Source organism: Pinus tabuliformis, chromosome 3_2 (assembly GCF_031772625.1).
Source record: "Pinus tabuliformis cultivar Carrire ecotype Pingquan chromosome 3_2, CPIR1, whole genome shotgun sequence".
Lineage (NCBI taxonomy): Eukaryota > Viridiplantae > Streptophyta > Pinopsida > Pinales > Pinaceae > Pinus > Pinus tabuliformis.
Window position 1 is genome coordinate 1166854973 of NC_142302.1, and position 18214 is coordinate 1166873186.

Here is an 18214-nt window from a genome sequence, read left to right on the forward strand (position 1 = left end):
CATGTCTGCCCCTGTATGGAACAAATGGCCTCCAATCCATGAAAACCGAGTGCTCTTCTCAACAATCTGCTTGCGCTCCTGAGGGGTTAAGTGTTTTGGTAGCTTACCGACTGCAAGGTAATTGGCGACATCAGCATACCAGGGTGTTCGAACAGCAACAGCAAACAGGTGCTCGTTAGGAAATTGATCCTCCACTGCTGCTGTTTCAATTGCTTTCAGTATTCGTGAGAGGAAATCAGCTACAGGGTTCTCCTTGCCAGGTCGATCCTTGATTGTGATGTCGAACTCCTGCAATAAGATCAACCACCTGGTTATTCTAGCATTCGTAACAGGTTTATTTGCCAAATATTTGATAGCAGAATGATCTGTATATAACACAACAGGATAGCCTGTAATATAATGTCTAAATTTGTTAACAGCATGTATTACAGCCAGGAATTCCTTTTCAGTAACAGTATAATTGAGTTCGGCAGAGGATAAATTTTTGCTAATATAGTAAATAGCATATGGCTTCTTATCCTCTTCTTGCCCCAAGACTGCACCAATTGCTGTATCCGAGGCATCAGATGAGATTTGAAATGGCAAATTCCAGTTTGGTCCTCGAAGGACTGGGGCTGTTGATACCAGCTTTTTCAATTCCTTAAAAGCCTGATCACATTGCTCTGTCCACAAGAAATCAACATTACCAGTTAGAGCATATAGAGGTGCAGCAATGCGTGAATAATGTTCTATAAATCGTCTGTAATATCCAGAAAATCCAAGGAAACTGCGTACCTCTGTTTGAGTAGTGGGAGTAGGGATGAGCAAAAGAATCTGAATTTTGGCAGGGTCTACCTGGATGCCAGCTGCTGAAATATAGTGCCCTAGAATGAGCCCTTCCGTCATCATCATGTAACATTTTTTGTGGCTTAGGCAAAGTCTGGTAGCGATACAACGTTGTAGAACTTTTTCCAGGGTATCCAGAGCTGGGTCAAAATCATCTCCATATGGTGTAAAGTCATCCATGTACACCTCAAGTCCGTCGTTTATTAGGTCTGCAAAGATGCTGAGAACAACCCTTTGGAATGTACCAGAGGCATTGCATAGTCCGAAGGGTAGTACTCGATAGGCAAACGTTCCCCAGGGGCAAGTAAAGGTAGTTTTATCCTGGTCTTCAGGGGCAATTTGGATTTGGTTATATCCGCTGAAGCCATCCAGGAAAGAAAAAAATTTCTTCCCTGCCAAAGTGTCCAATACTTGATCTATAAATGGGAGGGGAAAGTGATCCTTCTGTGTGGCCTTATTTAACTCCCTGTAATCCACGCAAATCCTCCATTTCCCATTTTTCTTGGGTACCACCACTAGGGGAGAGACCCATTTACTGTCAGAGATGGGGTAAATAAAATTAACATCTAAAAGTTTCTGAAGTTCGGCTTTTACTATTTCTTTTAGATGGGGGTTGAGTCTTCTTTGTGGCTGACGAACAGGTCTTGCATCCTTCTCTATATAAATGTGGTGGGTGCATAATTGAGGATCAATCCCCTTCATGTCAGGGTAATCCCACGCAAATGCTCCCTTATATTTTTGTAACAGATTAACAAGCTTCATTTCTTGATCTGGTGTAAGGTTGGCGTTAATATTTAGAGTCTTACCAGGTTCAATTTCCACTACTTTACTATTGGCAACAACAGTTACTGGTATTGTTTGGTCGTGTGGATCTTTTAAAGGGTCTTCTTCTAGCTCGCTATCAAACGCTGCTTCCATCATGAAACATTGCATATGCGTTCTAGATTCAGTTTGACTAATGAAGTTGTTGATGGCGTCATCTTCTGTTTGATCTTTAAAATCTAAAGCCTTCTGTACAGTCAATGGAGATCTGATATTGTTAGTAAGATATGACACGGGATAGTGACTAGTTTTAATCATCGGCAGGCTTGGCTGTGCTGGAGGATATAGAACTAGATTTTTAACGTCTGGTCCTTTAGTTATGGTCATGTTTCCCTGCTGGCAACCAATGTAGGCATCGGCAGTAGCAAGCCAAGGTCTTCCCAGTATTAACGGATGTCCATCTAGTCGGGTTTTTGGATTAATTACCAGGAAATCAGTTGGATATTCCCAGGAATCTACGGAAACCATGACATCATATAGAGTACCTTCGGGTCAAACTACAGATCGATCTGCCAATTCTAACAAAGTAGAAGTAGGTTCTACTGATGTGATGCCAAGCTTTTGGCAGGTGGAAGTTGTCAAAATATTGATTGCAGCTCCCAAGTCGACTAAAGCGTTAGTCAGGGTTTGACCATAGATTTGGACAGTTACAATTGGGTTCCTGGGATCTTCGTATTTGATAGGTGTCTCTTTTCCTGATAACAGGTCGGATAAAGTACCAACTACTTGGACTCTAGGGTTAGTAGTTATATTCCTCCTTGATTTTTTTATGCACAGTTCTTTTATAGTTTTTACGTATATAGGAATATCTTGAATGGCTTGGAGGAATGGAATCTTTATGTACAGATTTTGTAACTCTCCCAGAATGTCAAAGTCTGGAGTTTGTATTGGTCGTGGTATGACTAATCGTTCCGGGAAAGGAGGAGAGGATGTACTTGCTTGTTGATGGGTCTGCTCTTTATTTTCATCCTTTTGTTGTAGCGGTTGTTCTATTGGTAACTGATCTTCAATGTGAACTGTTTTGTCTCCCTCTGTTTCTATTATACGTCCAGATCGTAACTGAAGATCATTGCACTCCCTTAGGTCAGGTCCGATTTCTGATGTCTCTATGATTTGGATGGATTGGACTGGTCTATTATTAGGATTGGGATTGGGTTGGGCTGGGAGTTGCGGTCTCAGATTAGACTGGGGGTTTTGTTGTAAGGCTGGCAGAGTTGGTTGAGGGAGTGGAATAGTTCCTGTTGACTGATATGTCGATCTTGGCCAATTGGTCTGCCAGGGTGAACCTTGTGAAGTAGGGGGAATCCATTGCGGAGGATATGAATTATTCTGCCAATATGGTGGGGTATAAGGAAAATTTGGCCAACCGAATTGGCCTGTCTGATTCATCCATGGATTCGAAGAAGGAAACGACTGTGATGACCAATTCGGGACTGGGGGTGTAGATTGGTTTTGCCACATACCATATTGTTGAGCATTATACTGTGGAGGTTGAAAAGAAGAAGCTGGGTCCGAAAACATACCTGATTGCCTAGGTTGCCATTGGCGACGTTGGTTAACAAAGTATGCTGGTTCTGATTCTTCTTCTGCTTCCTTGTATACTGCCTTCAATCCAGGAAGTGAGGGGCAGCTCTCAGTAAGGTGGTCTTTCGTACAGATAGCACATGCTTGAACTCTATCTAGCGGACATTCCTTGTGGCTGTGTTTTCTTCTGCATCGGGGGCAGAAAATTGCCAGATTTTGCTCCGCCTCCATTTGCTTTTGTTTAGCCTGCACAATATCAAGCTGTGTAGTTAATGTCCCTAGAATATCAGTTTTAAAATTTTCTAATAAATTCCCAAGTTCTACACGTGTTACTCCTTCTGTTGATATTTTTTTATCTCTAACAAACCTATCATATTCTGTTGGTTTTATCCTTGTGCTACCTCTTGAACTCCTAATGCATAAATTAATGATATCAGCAAAATTCTCTTGGTAAATACCCCCTTTTCCCATGATATTCAATGTTTCAATCCACTGTTCTTTCATACCTCTAATTAATGCAGTTTTCAACACATTATCAGGCAGAGGTAATGATGCATAGGGGGATCTCTGTAAATTATACTGGAAGCATTCTACATATTCCTCTAGAGTTTCATTTGGTCTGGCCGTCATTTGGAAAATTTTGTCTTTCAGTTCTCTTGACCTACAGTAATCCTGATATTTCTTGAGAAAGGACTCTTTCATTTGCTCCCAATTGTTTATGACTCCACCACCTAGACCCATAAACCATCTCAGAGCTGCTCCCTTCAAAGTAGAGGGGAACAACTTTAATTTCTGGGGGTCAGTGGTGTAATCATACCCTCTACATAACACATCGAATTCAAATAAGAATGCATCAGGGTCTTCTGATGTGAGTCCGTGAAACGTTGGGATGTGTTGAAGAGGAATCGCCTTCATGGGGGCATTTGCAGCAGAATCTACTATAGGATATTGTAATGTAGAAGTTTGGGTATTTGGCTGATTCTGCGCCATGGGATCGAATATGTGCCAATATGGGAGAATATGTGCCAATAACCTTCCGGAATTTCTAGGAGGGTGTTCCTAGGTTGAGAAGGGGCAGCCTTGGCAGGGGCTGTTTTAATGACACTTCCCTTATCTGGGATTTCTATCTAAAGGAATGGGGTGCCTTCAGTATTAATTCTAGCCGTGCTCCCCTTATCTGGGCTGTTTAACAGCTGGATTATCCTAGAAGGAGATTTTGGTTAGTCTATTTCCCCTGTTTCTCCTTCTCCTTCACAAAGGTTGCTTAAGTTCCCTTCTTGCAGCCGTTCTAACACAGGATTTTCAATTTCTTGGAAGTCCTGTTCATCAGTCTGACTATGCACCTCAGCGTAGGCTCCAGATGGTGATGCTGTAGCCTGAAGGGAACTAGTAGGCTGCTTAGAATGAATCTTTCTGAGGCCTACTGACGGCTGAGATTCAATTTTCTTATAGATTTCGTCTATGAAGGTTGTTCGGCCAAGGGTCACCAGTCCTTTGGCTTTTTCAGGTTTGGCTGGGGGTTTGATATTCTTTTCTAGCTTTTTCTGCTTAGTCATGCACTCTAAAAACTACTAAATCCTATCAACCAGCAATTCTACTAAGAGAGCGGACGGTGGAGCAGGGCTTTTACATGCTCCGTATGCAGGTTCTTACCTTCCGTTTTTAAAATCCAACTCCCCCCTAGCAGATTTGCGCACTACTCTGTAAAGGGCAAATGGCTATTACTCCTCCCCGACAACGGCGCCAAAATGTAGAGCTGTAGCTAGGGTCTCTCACACCACTAATTATCCCACATTAATAAGTCAATCCGGGAACGTTTTGTTATTGCAAGGAGTAGCTCAATCCGAGGCTATTTGTCCGAGTAATGCTCGGTAGTATAGTGTTCTAATGATTTGAAAGGAAACAGATGCTAAGCTATAACTAAACTAACCCAAAAGATAGAATCACACAAGGCGGTTGATCAGTCAAGGGTACGGAAGCAATAACCCATCCCTTTAGAAACTGATAAAGAAAGGAAATCAGAGCATGGACTTATAGGTCTGGGGCTAAACAGCGTCTTGCTGAGGCTCACTACAGCCTTAGGCCTACTCTCACACTAAGAACAACAAAGGCAGGTAAATCAAACAGCGGAAAGTAAAATGGAACAGCAGTCTGGAAATGGAACAGCAGTAATGAAATGGAACAGCAGTAATGAAATGGAACAACAATCCTCAACCGTATGTACACGTTCTATACTACTATAGCAATCTGAGAGTAATGGATGATATGACTATGTTTCTGAACGAAGTAATATTGCTTTCAAGTCTTACAAATACTATTTCACATGGATCTAATAACAATAACATTCATACCAACATTCCGCTACAGAAATAGCTGAGAGATGCAATTCGAATAGATCCACTTATACAATGCAGAGACATGAGATAAAGAACTCATTCAGATATCAATTATAATGAAGCATAGTATATCACATAAAAGATGTATCAGATTACTTAAATAATGGAAATAAACAAACCACACACAAATCACAGTATAATAATACAAAAGCAAGGGTCCTTCGGAGCTGGGCCCTTGGCTTCCAATGGAACACTGCCTTAAGTTAGTCCAGATGCAGAGACGAAATGAACACCAAGTCTTCTATATTAATCGCATCAACAAAAGTATAACAAAGTCAGGTCTCAGCGAGACTCAATGATCACAGTTGGTTCTGAAACTTAGAATTACAAAAAACAGTCCTTCCCCCGCTTAATGGTGTGGTGCCTTTATATAACAGAAACGATGGAGGTGTTGGATACCTATAGTAATAGGTTTCATATTTCATGATTGATTATTGAAAATCCAAATATGCTCTGCTTTGTTACTACAAAGATCCCATATTTCCAGGAAATCAGAGGTGTAGGAAATACTTCAAATATTGAGGACCTTATTACAAATTTTGTGGATGATTCAACAGTTCAAGCTGGATCATGCCATGTTTCAATTTTGAGTTATAGAATAGAGAAAGAAGTCTGTCCAAACAGCTTAATCTTGGCAGATAAGTAGTTCAGGTAGAGAAACAAAGGTTCCCAAAAGTCTAATCTGGGACCTTGGAAGAGATAAGGGTAGAAGCAGATAGAGTAAAAAGGAAAAAGCCAAAGAAAAGAAAAGGCAATTGAGGGTTGCAAGTCTAAGTGCCCCTCCAAGAAGAAACTAAAAAATGTTAGGTGAAATAGTTGGGTAGGCAGTTGTGGTTGCAGAAAGGACAGGTTCACCATTACATAGTTGTCAGAGATATTTTGCCAAGGCAATGGACATATCAGCAAAAAAGGTGGTGAATTTCATGGATTCACAGCAGAGAGCATCACTAACTTCACTTTTTCCCCTCTACTCCATCATTAACATCCCCTTTCTCAAAGATTCCCCTCCTTCACTTTACTAACTCCTAAATCTACTATTTAACTCCCTTATTCTACCCCTTGCCCTAATAGTAATAACACTAAGGTGTATAAAACCCTAAATGTTATATATTCCCTCCCCTAGGCATAATAGCCGAGAAATCTGCAAAGAGGGATCATAGTGGCATCTGGCCACCATGGTGAACCTATCTCCGATACTCTCCCTTTGCTGCAGATCATTTCCCCTCAAAAAATACCTTTGCATGGGTAAAAACCCCTCTCTAAACCCCTTTAGCCCACAAACCCTCCGCAAACCTTATAAAAGGCAAAATTCCGCCTTCAGCACGCCCCCAAATGCAAGCGCGGGTGGTCAGAAGTTGAAACATTTGAAAACCATGTCAAAAAACCCACAAACAGTTAATATTTCCGCCGTCCTATCCGCCGTGCACCTTACACCTCCGCCAGCCGTCGGATCAAGCCTTCCAGATCCGACGGCCCACAACAATATCGGAGCGCTATCCACGTCTGCACGTTAACTCCCGAGAACATGACGTTGCGCCTCGTCACTCCTCCGCCACGCGTCGCCCGATGGACCATCTCGGAGCTCCCTCTGACACCCTGGGCGCCGTACTCTAACCGCCCCGAGAAACCGTGACGGTTAGAGCCTTAACCATGACCGTCACGGTTTCACCTCCGCCCGTCCCTTTTGACCTATCTGCCACGTCTCGTACCCGCCTCCACCACGCGTCCAGCTCACCGCTGACTGGACTGCCACCTCACCCCCGTTGACCTGTCGTCTTCCGCCACGTCCTCCCCGATGACGTCAGCTGACGTCACATCACCGTGACCCACCAATGACGTCATGCTGACGTCATCGTAAAAAAAGCGCCAAATGGGTAAAAATCTCATATTAACCAAATTTCACGCGTTTTTTCACCATTTCATCGTTTTGTCTGCTGAACTCTCTGTTTAACCGTTTCTGCCCGGATTTCCACCAACCTGTAAATTCAACAAAGGCGACCACTCCAGCAACTGCAGTACACCTTATCACGACTTCTGCACGTCAAGTTACAGGTATTTACCCTGCCCTGCCCTCCATACGACCTGCATTCTGCTCTAAACTGCTCACAGGCATAATAGGACCGTAAAACAGACTTTTTCACCGCTAGAACCGGGTTATACCTCCACCATTGTCTCTGTGAAGTCCAAAAATTCCCTGCAGAGTTGTAACAAACTGCAATTCATCTGAAAACCCCTCGTCCTGCGTTTTCTCGGCTAATGCCCCGCTGAATACCTCTGAATTACTACCAGGAGCTAAATTGGGCCCCAAAAGAGTCTCTGTAACCAATTACCAGCAGTATTTCAATTTCTAGCTGGTAAATTCCCCTCTGACAGTTCAGAAAATCAAGTTTTTACCACAGAGGGCAATCTGCAGTCTGTCTTTGCCAACTCACTTGTCAAATTGCATTAGTTTATCCCTTCACAAGCTATGGAGACTCCCATTGCTCTCAATATTAAGCCTATCAATGCCCCCCACCAAGAATTAGCATGGAAGCCCCTGGGAGACATGGATTACCAGATGTTGGACTGGTTTCCTATGGGAACTAAGTATAATATCCAGATGTTAAATGAACTGAGAGCCCAGCACATGAGTGGAGCAGATATCCTGGGAATTTGGGAATCAAATTTGCCCATATATAACCTTCCCCAAGTTAATCCCATGCCAGAGCTTATCTACAGTTGCCAAGAGTGCTATGACCCCAGCCAAAGGGCAGTCATTAGCCCCACAGGCCTAGTCCTGTTTCAGATCACTCCAGAGAGTATAAATCAGATGCTGCATTTCCATACAGCCAAGAAATTGACCCCTCTTTCCATGCAAGATTTGATAAAGAGAGGAAATAACCTGTCTAATGACCAGATTGTGAAGATTAACCAGCTATTTGTCACACCTAGCTCTGAAGCAGTCAGAACCCCTCCCATTGGGTACCAATACCTGAATGAGTTGGGCAGGATGATGGTGGACTTGATTGGATATGTCCTGGGATTCAGAGGACTGGAAGATGTAGATGACAGCATATTGGCCATGCTGTCCATATTTGCCCCGGGTAAGCCTCCAGCTATCCACTATGATTATGCAACTTATATAGCTGAGAAGATTCATGACCAGTTCATGAACTTGAAGAGGGAGAGGCTGTTCAGATACACCTCCTACATATACCACCTGTTCTTGTTCAACCAGCCAGCTACCTTCTCTGTCCCTTTGAGGCCACTCAACGCCCAAGGAACCCCAAGATCAGTTGTTTTTTGGACCCCTGTGTTCCATTGTACCTCAGTATCACCTTATACATACTGTGAGTTTATTGATTTATTTGTTCATCCAGCCCTAACAGTGCTGCAAGGTGCCCCTCCTCCTAGACTGACCGATGACATGAAAAGAATTCTTCATTTGAACAAGCTTTACAACATCGGCAACTGGTACTTCTACCAGAATCACACAGTCATTAGGGTGTATGGATGTGAATTAAATCCATTTAGGCTGCCAAGGTACGTTCCCATGAGACTGTTTGCCTTAGAATATTTCAGGCAATTTGGGAACTCAGATTACCTACACTTTCAGAGTAGAAACAAGAAATCACAGTTGAAAGTGAGAAATCAGCTAGGTCCCTTCTTATACAACAGGAAGGAGGAAGGCTGGAAAGAGGCAGACAGGATCCTGGAAGGACTCCAGTTGAAAACTAGTTTTGAGTGGATTCCATATGACCCTAACCACTCTATTTCCCTCAGGAGGATCAGGTATAAGTTAGGCAACTATGCACATGCAAGATTACCTGAAATTGAAAAATATGCAAATGCACCAGATTGGGAAGAGGGCACATTAGTAGAGCAAATGACTAATGAAGAAATACTTGAGCAAGAGGCTAGAAATGTCCAAAAACAAGCTGACTTGGAAACTTGTGGACAGGTGCCTATTTCCTACAGGAGGCAAATTGGGGCAGCCACCACAACACCAGCAACACAACAGCGAACTGCCGAGCAGACAAACCAAGCAGCAAGCAAGGACAAAGGCAAACAGGTGGAACAACCACCTATATTAACAGAAGAACAGGTTGACACCTTGCTACAGCAGCAAGAAGAAATGGAAGAACGGGAGTTGGGGCAGCAACAAGATAAACCACAAACTAGTGGGCAGCAGCCATTACAGCAAAATAAAGAGACAGATTTGCCCGGTTCTACAGAACAGCAGCCCCAAACAGAGTTGTCTCCAAGAACAGACATCAATGTGGACAGCTCAGTCCTCCAAACACCTCAGAAGGAGGACTTAACCAGAAAGAGAGAGAGAGAGACTCCCCAGACTTCATCCTTTATCAGAGGAGAGAAGAGACAAAGATTGAATGACTCCCAAGAGGAGGACATAGCAGTAAGGCAGGCCATGGGCATGGGCCCACCCAGTGGAGAACTCTCGGCCAGCTCATCTCAAAGAGGACCAGATATGACAATGGGAGGAGAGGTCAGCTCTTCTGGCCAGCATAGAGAGGGGCACTCAAGTATAAAGCAGCAGTTCATAGAAATCAAGAGAAGGAGTGATCCCATAAAAGTGCAACTCTATGATCACTTGTTAAAACTAGCTCCCAGCAACCAGCAGAGACTAATGTCTGCTTTTGATGTGAGTGAGGGAAAAATGATAATGAGCCATTTCATGCCCACAACTCTACATCCCCAGTCCACCTCAGACTATTTAAGAACCAATATGGAGGTTCTGGCTAAAGATATTCACCCCATGGATAAGATAGAGTTACACAAACAAACGGGTGAAATGGTGTATGCCTCCCTGGCAGATGAGACACTGGAAAATTACAAGTTAAAGAGCAGCCTAGACAATACATCATCCCAGCTAGAATTGGAACGAGCATCCTCACAAGCCAAGGACAACAGGATCAAATCCTTGGAGGAGGTAATCATAGAGATAGGACATGATCCCAAGGATGTCAAAGGCATCCAAGAACTGCTGAAAATAAGGGATGCAGACATGGCAGCCCTAAGAAAGAAAATCAAACTCCCGGCCACCATCCATCCACAAACAGATGAAGTTGCCCAGCAACGGCAAGAAAAAGATACCACAGACCTGCTGGTATCCTTATACAAAGAGCTGGTTAGGACTCAAGACCAGCTAGGACAAACTGAAGCTGCAAAGGCAGCACTACAGGAAGCACTGAAGCAAAGAGAAGAGGGCCAACCCTCCCAGCCTCCTCCTGTGATAATAAATCTTGAGGAAGTCCCTCCAAAGACTGCTCCTCCTCCTCAGCAAACAGAAGCTACAGCACCAACTACAGCGCCATCCACAGCAGCAACAACTACAACATCAGAACAGGCTGCTAGTCTAGACATGCAAAAGCTGCAAGCAGAGATCCGAGCTATGGAAGCTCAAATGAAAGAGCTGGATGGGCTCAAACAGAACTTGGCTAATGTTAATGAGAAATTTGATAAAAGCAAACAAAATGAGGCAGCCAAGGAGAGAGAGGTGAAAACCCTTAAGAGAAGGATTGCTGAGCTGGAAAAAGAGCTTGCATTGGAAAAGGTAACTGCTCAGATGAAAGCAGTATTATGGAGCAACATTGGAAGATCCATTGCCAACCAGTGGCAATATATTGAGACTATGGATGAGCAAATGTTGCTCATCACCAAAGCAAACAAGGAGATACAGAGAGCCAGGGCAAGCCTTGGACACATGCCAGAAGCAGCTACCAGGATGATCAATATCCTGAATTACAAGACCAGCACTCAATTGGCTACCATGGGAATCAACAACAGGACAGAAACAATTGCCATAGCCAAGAGAGTTGTTACATTGAGAAACTTGGTTGGGACCCTGGAGAGGAGAACACAGGACATGCAGACAGAAATTAACAAATTCCTGGAGAAATTTGTAACACTGCAGAACAGAGGCCTCCCCAACATTTTGAGCAGCGTGGGAAGACTGCTCACCCTGGACAACTATAACAAGAGAATTGATGCCCATGCAGTAGCAGAGATTGCAAAACCTCCCAGCACTTCAGCAGACACAGGGCCAGCCACAGGGCAAATGGTGTATGACAGGGTGGAAAACCTGTTTTTTCTCATGAATGAGATAGAGCATCTGTTTGATACACCACCCAATTTCTTCAAATTCACAGAAGCAGATGAGACTCTAGGCGCAATTTTGGCACATCAACTGCCCACACAGGATGTCTGGAGGCATTTGACCCAGACAATTTTGACAGGCCAGAACCAATAGCGCAGAAGGAAAACGGCAGACACGCGCAGTGGCAATTTTGGGAATTAAATTTACAGAAAAAGCAGAGGTTGAGCCAACTCAGCCAGACCAGTCACTCACCACCAGCAGCAGTCAAAGTCACAGCTGACAGGTCCGAGACATAGTGTACCAGCCTACAGTCGGGTTTTCTATGCATTAACTCCAAATATTCAGACCGACTTAGCTATTCTTATAAAGCTAAATATCTTCTGACAGAGCATTAAAATGCCTGTACTGTGTATTAAATGTGTAATAAATTTTTGACATAATATCTTAAAGAGTTGGTGAGAATGTAAAGACTGAGATAACGCAGAACTCAGATATTTCTGTAGACCACCGCTAGTATATATACACCCTTCACAGATGCTGAAGAGGTTGCTGGAATTTTCTCTTGGATAACTTCCATCTGCTGTAATATTTTCAGAGAATTAATACAAAGGAGGAATGGAACTTCCAGAAGTTTGGTGTATTTGATGTCTTGTGGTGAAGGATGCATGTTACAGGATTCCATGGGTGTTGCATAAAACTATAAGTATTCACAAATCTCTTCGTCATGTGTTTTGAGTCTTTTGTTCTCTTTGTTGTTCTAATGTTTTACACTTGATAGCAAGGTGAAAGGATAGTATCAGGATTTAACCATGTTTACCCTGGACTCAAACTGAGCTATTATATATGTTTTCCTCATATACAGTGAAAGAATTGTAATTCTTAGTTGCTGCAATTCGAAACTGTATTTTTATTGTAACAGTCATTTTCAGGGATTCAACTATTGCCCCTGTGACCTCTGTTTTCTCTTGTCTCCTGTCATTACCCAAAAAATATGTTTTAATGAAGCACTCAAAAGGCCCTGTAAGTTCCATCTTTCATCTCACAGATTCAAACACATTAAGCCACAGACTCCATTGCCCAATGATATTCAACATATCTAAAAACTACATCACTGAAGTCTAAGGGAATTTCATCAACCGAAACACAAACATAACCTGTACTCAATACCTAGCCTAAAACACCATCACTGTAGATATAAATCATAAAGAGAGAGCCCTCTCTGATCACTGTTTGGCTAGAAACAGTGATTAAAAGATTGGTTAGTGGTTACCCCGGCCGTATTCCCTTGGGAGTCATAGGGAACAACCTGGGTGTTAACATAATTGGCGACTCCACTGGGGATAAGACTATTCAATCACTATCTATCTTCCAAAGCTTTCATCAAGCCTGAAGCTAGCCAAGACATCTTAGGACTGTTTCTCTAATACAGGGGCAGTCTTAGGGAAGAGCTAACTAGGGAAACTTATCCTAGCCTTGAAACATATATAGTCATTCCAGAGTTCTTATTTTGCCCTTGTAAATACAAAACTTCTGTATAAAGTTCTGAAAGAACACTTAGAAGCTGGCTCCTAAAAGAAACCCAAGGCATACTAGGGCACACCCTGACCCTGATCAACCCATCATTGTTGATAACCCAAATATCATCCCAAAGAACATAAGGAAACAGCACAAGCAGGATAAACCTGCTGATTCAGATATAAGGTCAGACCAACCCATCCTCATTCCCACTCCTTGCAAAGTCCTTTTTCGTTCCACACCCAATTCCCCTAGTTCATCTTCAACCCCTCAAAGTCCTACCTTTCCATCTTCACCATCTGCACATACTCACTCAACCAGTTCTCCACTTGTTACCCATCCTATTAACCCCAGTACACCTGTAATCCCAGTTGTCCCATTTGTTCCTATCAACCCTATTAACCCTATAAACATGGCTAACAGATATGCACCATTGCAGATTCCAGCCAATGCTCCAGCCCTACCCCAAGATTATCAAACCAGACTCTCATTTTTTGATTCCCATGGCCCTTTGACGGCCATCCAGCATGCTAAAAAGATGCAAGACCACTTTGAGACCTATGAAATTGATGATGACAGTGTTAGAATGAGAATTTTTGTCCAAAGCCTAACTGGGGATGTCAGAACTTGGTTTAGATCCTTGAATGCAAATTCCATTGCAACCTCTGAAGTTCTATACCAGGAATTTACCAACAGATGGGAGAAAAAGAGAGATCCACACCATATACTTGGTGAATATAACACTATTAAAAGAGGTCCCCAAGAAACGGTGTTGGAATATTGTGCTAGGTTTAACAACATATACAATGCTATTCCCCAGAACTTAAGGCCCCCTCCTGATTTGGCCCTTTATAACTTCCCTGATGGTTTTGACTCTGATATGGCCTATCAGTTGAGAGAAAGAGACCCTCCAACCCTTGCAGAAGCCCAAAGAGTTGCAGTCACTGTAGAGGCCAACCTAATTGCCAAAAGAAACAGGGCAAAGCTGGAAAAGAAGGTTGGTTTCAAGGAAGAGCCCTCGGGCTTCGATCAGAAGTTGGATGCAATACTAAACAGCATGAAAAGACTAGGTGAGAGAGTGGAATCAGTAGAAAGAAAGTCATCATGGGAAGCACCACAAAACAGTACTCCTAGAAACCCAAATTTTAGGAGAACACAGAACCCCAATATAGGAAAAACAGGTGCTGACCAAGATATCAGACCACCTTTTCAAGAAAATTATGCAGAAACTTCCTCGGCTAATCAGCTCAATGAAGATCCAGAGATCAATTTAATAGGTCTGGATGGTAAAAGCCATGTTTTCCTAACACAAGAAGACCATGATGAGGATGAGAACAAAACATTCCAAACACAATCAGGAGAATCCTTTGACTTTAAGCAAGGATATGATACTGCTGTCTATGAAGTCCATAAGCAGTACAAACTAAGAAGTCGGACTGTAAATGCAAATCAGCCTGAAAAGGTAAAGGAGAAACAGCAATCTAAAGAAGCCTCAGTCACTGAACCTAATGACAAAACAAACTTGCCTGCAAAGGAAGTAGTGGTTGAGGAGGTCACTGAATTTCTGTCCACACCACAAGAGCCCACAGCAACATCATCCTCTCACCCAAATCCGAACATCACCCCTCAAGACATGGGCATGGGGGGCAGGTTCCAAAATCAAGATGAAATCCAACAAGAAGATTCATTGAACAAGGAAAGGACCGCTGTCCGTGACCCTAAAATTCAGGTGGATAAACCCTTTGACCTAGGAACAGAGATTGGCAAGTTAAAGATAGCAATTCCCCTTTTAGAGCTAGCCAAGCATGACATATATAAGCAACAGATCAAGAAATCCCTTCAGCTCACCAACAACAAAGATGATGTAAATGTGCTAGATGACACTCCAGAATTACTGTTTGGTCCAGAGGTAGATGGAAAAACAGTAGTCACAGGGGTTTTACCTTTTTATGTCAGCTTACACGTTCATGATAAAATACTGCACAATGCAATGTTTGACTCAGGTGCATCTCACAACCTCATGCCAAAAGCAGTCATGGAAAGATTAAATTTGGATATAACAAGACCATACAAAGACCTGTTTTCTTTCGATTCTAGTCAAGTAAAATGCTTGGGCCTAATTAAGGATTTATGTGTGTCCCTGGTTCAATTTCCCAACAAAACCATTTTAATGGATGTTGTTGTTGCTGATATCCCACCCAAATATGGAATGCTCTTATCAAGATCATGGGGAGCCAAGCTCCAAGGCTCCCTGCAATTAGACATGTCATATGCAACCATCTCTGTCTTTGGACAACCCAAGAGACTTTATAGGGAAACACTCATGAAATACATGGTCAGCAGTGAAGAAAAGCCTCAAAATTTTCCAATATATGCTGTCCATTCGGACATAGACTCCTTCATCCTTTTCAATGACAGCACAAATTCCTTAAGCAATAACATTAAGACCGAGACACCCATACAAGAACAAAACATCCATCAAACAAGTGGCACCTGCCAAAATTTAATCAGCCCAACAATACCCATTCACCCTCCTTCAGTTGTCAAAAATTGTCAAACAAATGATGAAGCTATCCTGGAAAACAAATGGGAAAAGAAACCCCAACTCATGCTCACACTGCCATCCCATGAACAGAACCTCAAATCTCCTGAACAACAAGGCATCTTGTGGGTCCTAGAGTTTGATGGCTCAGTTAACAAGTTAGGGGCAGGAGCTGGAGTATGGATACATAACAAAGAGAAAGCCTGTGCACAAGGCAGGGCATATAGACTGAACTTTAAATGCACTAACAACATGGCAGAATATGAAGCTCTGCTACTAGGTCTCAAGATTGCAAAATCATTACAAGCACATAGCCTCTCAATCATGGGGGACTCTGATCTAGTAATTCAACAAGTAAAAGGGGATTTTGTCACCAATGACAAAAGATTAAGGTCCTACAGGTCTGCTGTAATTGAAATACTAGAAACTTTCTCCGAGTTTGTTCTCACAAAGATTCCAAGGGGCCACAATCTCCATGCTCACAGCTTGGCAACATTTGCCAGCACCTTCAAATTCCCACTACAACCCAACAATTGTTTCACAGCAGAAGTCAAATATAGGCCTTCTATTCCAAACAATGTCAAAGAATGGCAAGTATTTGAGAATGATAGGCAAATAAACAACTTTTTAACTTTGCAACAAGAGTTTACAGGATTAAATATTGACCTTGAGACAGCAAGTCAATCTCAAATTGTTGATGGAGCAAGTCAATCACAATTACAGTTTCAACAATCTGCTCACCCAATGTCACTTAGGACAGCAAAACAACTGCTCAGCCCAACCATTTTCAACAATGAAAACATTCAACAAATTAAACAAATGGACTGTGAAGAGATGAGTAACATTGAAACTGAAATCATACAACTCAAAGACAACTTCCTCCCAGTGGGCCTTACCCCATTAGAGGATATTTTTGACTCAAATGACATCCCTAGGAAGCCAAAGATGCAGCCATTAGATGCAAGAGTTGAAGAATGTAATATTGGCACTATGGAAAAGCCTAAGATAGTCAAGCTGTCCGCCTCTTTGCCCCCCGATCAAAAGCCCAAATATGTTGATCTCTTTAAAGAATTCCAAGATGTCTTTGCCTGGGGTTATGAAGACTTGAAGTCTTATGATACCTCTGTTATACAGCACACCATTCCCCTCAAGCCTAATCAAAAACCATTCAAACAAAAATTGAGAAGAATCAATCCTGTGCTTCTTCCTTCCATTGAAAAGGAATTACAAAAAATGTTCAAAGCTGGGATCATAGCACCAATCAGGTTTTCTGACTGGATTTCAAATTTGGTCCCTACAAGAAAGAAAACTGGTGAGATTAGACTTTGTGTAGACTTAAGGAATCTGAATCAAGTTTCACTCAAAGATAACTACCCTTTACCAAAAATGGACCACATCCTCCAAAGAGTAGTAGGAGCCTCAAGGATATCACTGCTTGACGGGTTCTCAGGCTTCAATCAAATTTTAGTGCACCCTGATGATCAAGACAAAACTGCATTTACTACCCCATGGGGAACTTTCAAGTATGTGAAGATGCCCTTTGGATTGAAAAACGCAGGGGCAACATTTCAGAGAGCAATGGACATTGCTTTTGCAAAGGAAATTCATGATTTCTTGGTCATTTACTTAGATGATCTTACACCCTTTTCAAAATCTGACCAAGAACACTTGAAACATCTGAGACAAATCTTCATAACATGCAGGAAATATGGTATTTCCTTAAACCCCAAGAAGTCTTTATTTGGTTTGGAAGAAGGGAAACTCTTAGGACACATCATTTCAAAAGATGGCATTAGAATTGATCCAGACAGGATACAAGCAATCCTACAAATGCCCCACCCTAGGAATGTTAAAGAGCTGCAAGGATTCTTAGGAAAACTCAACTTTTTAAGAAGGTTCATCCCAAATTTAGCAGAGTTGATCAGACTACTAAACAATATGCTAAAGAAAGACTCAAAGGTCAAGTGGACTGTGGAAGCAAAGCAAGCCTTTGAAAGCATAAAACTGGCTTTAACCCAAACCCCGGTATTAACTAATCCTCAGTTTGATAGAGACTTTATCATTTTTTCTTTTGCCTCCCAGCATACTATTGCTGCTGTATTATTGCAGAAAGATGATCAAGGGAAGGAAAAGCCCATTGCTTTTTTCAGCAGAGCTCTTAGAGATGCTCCTTTGAAGTACCAAATAATGGAGAAACAAGCCTATGCCTTGATCAAAGCCATCAAAGACTTTAGGATTTACATCCTTTACTCCCATGTTGTAGCTTATGTACCAAGTCCTATTGTCAAAGACATTCTCACACAAGAAAACTTAGAGGGAAGGAGAGGAAAATGGATTGCAAACATACTTGAATTTGACATTGAAATAAAGCCTACAAAGTTGATAAAAGGGCAAGGTTTGGCTAAGTTAATGACAGAATCAAATTTCCAAGCCTTAGATATCAACCAACTGGACAGTGAAACAGAGCTGGCGACTCCAAAGATCAATGTAGCC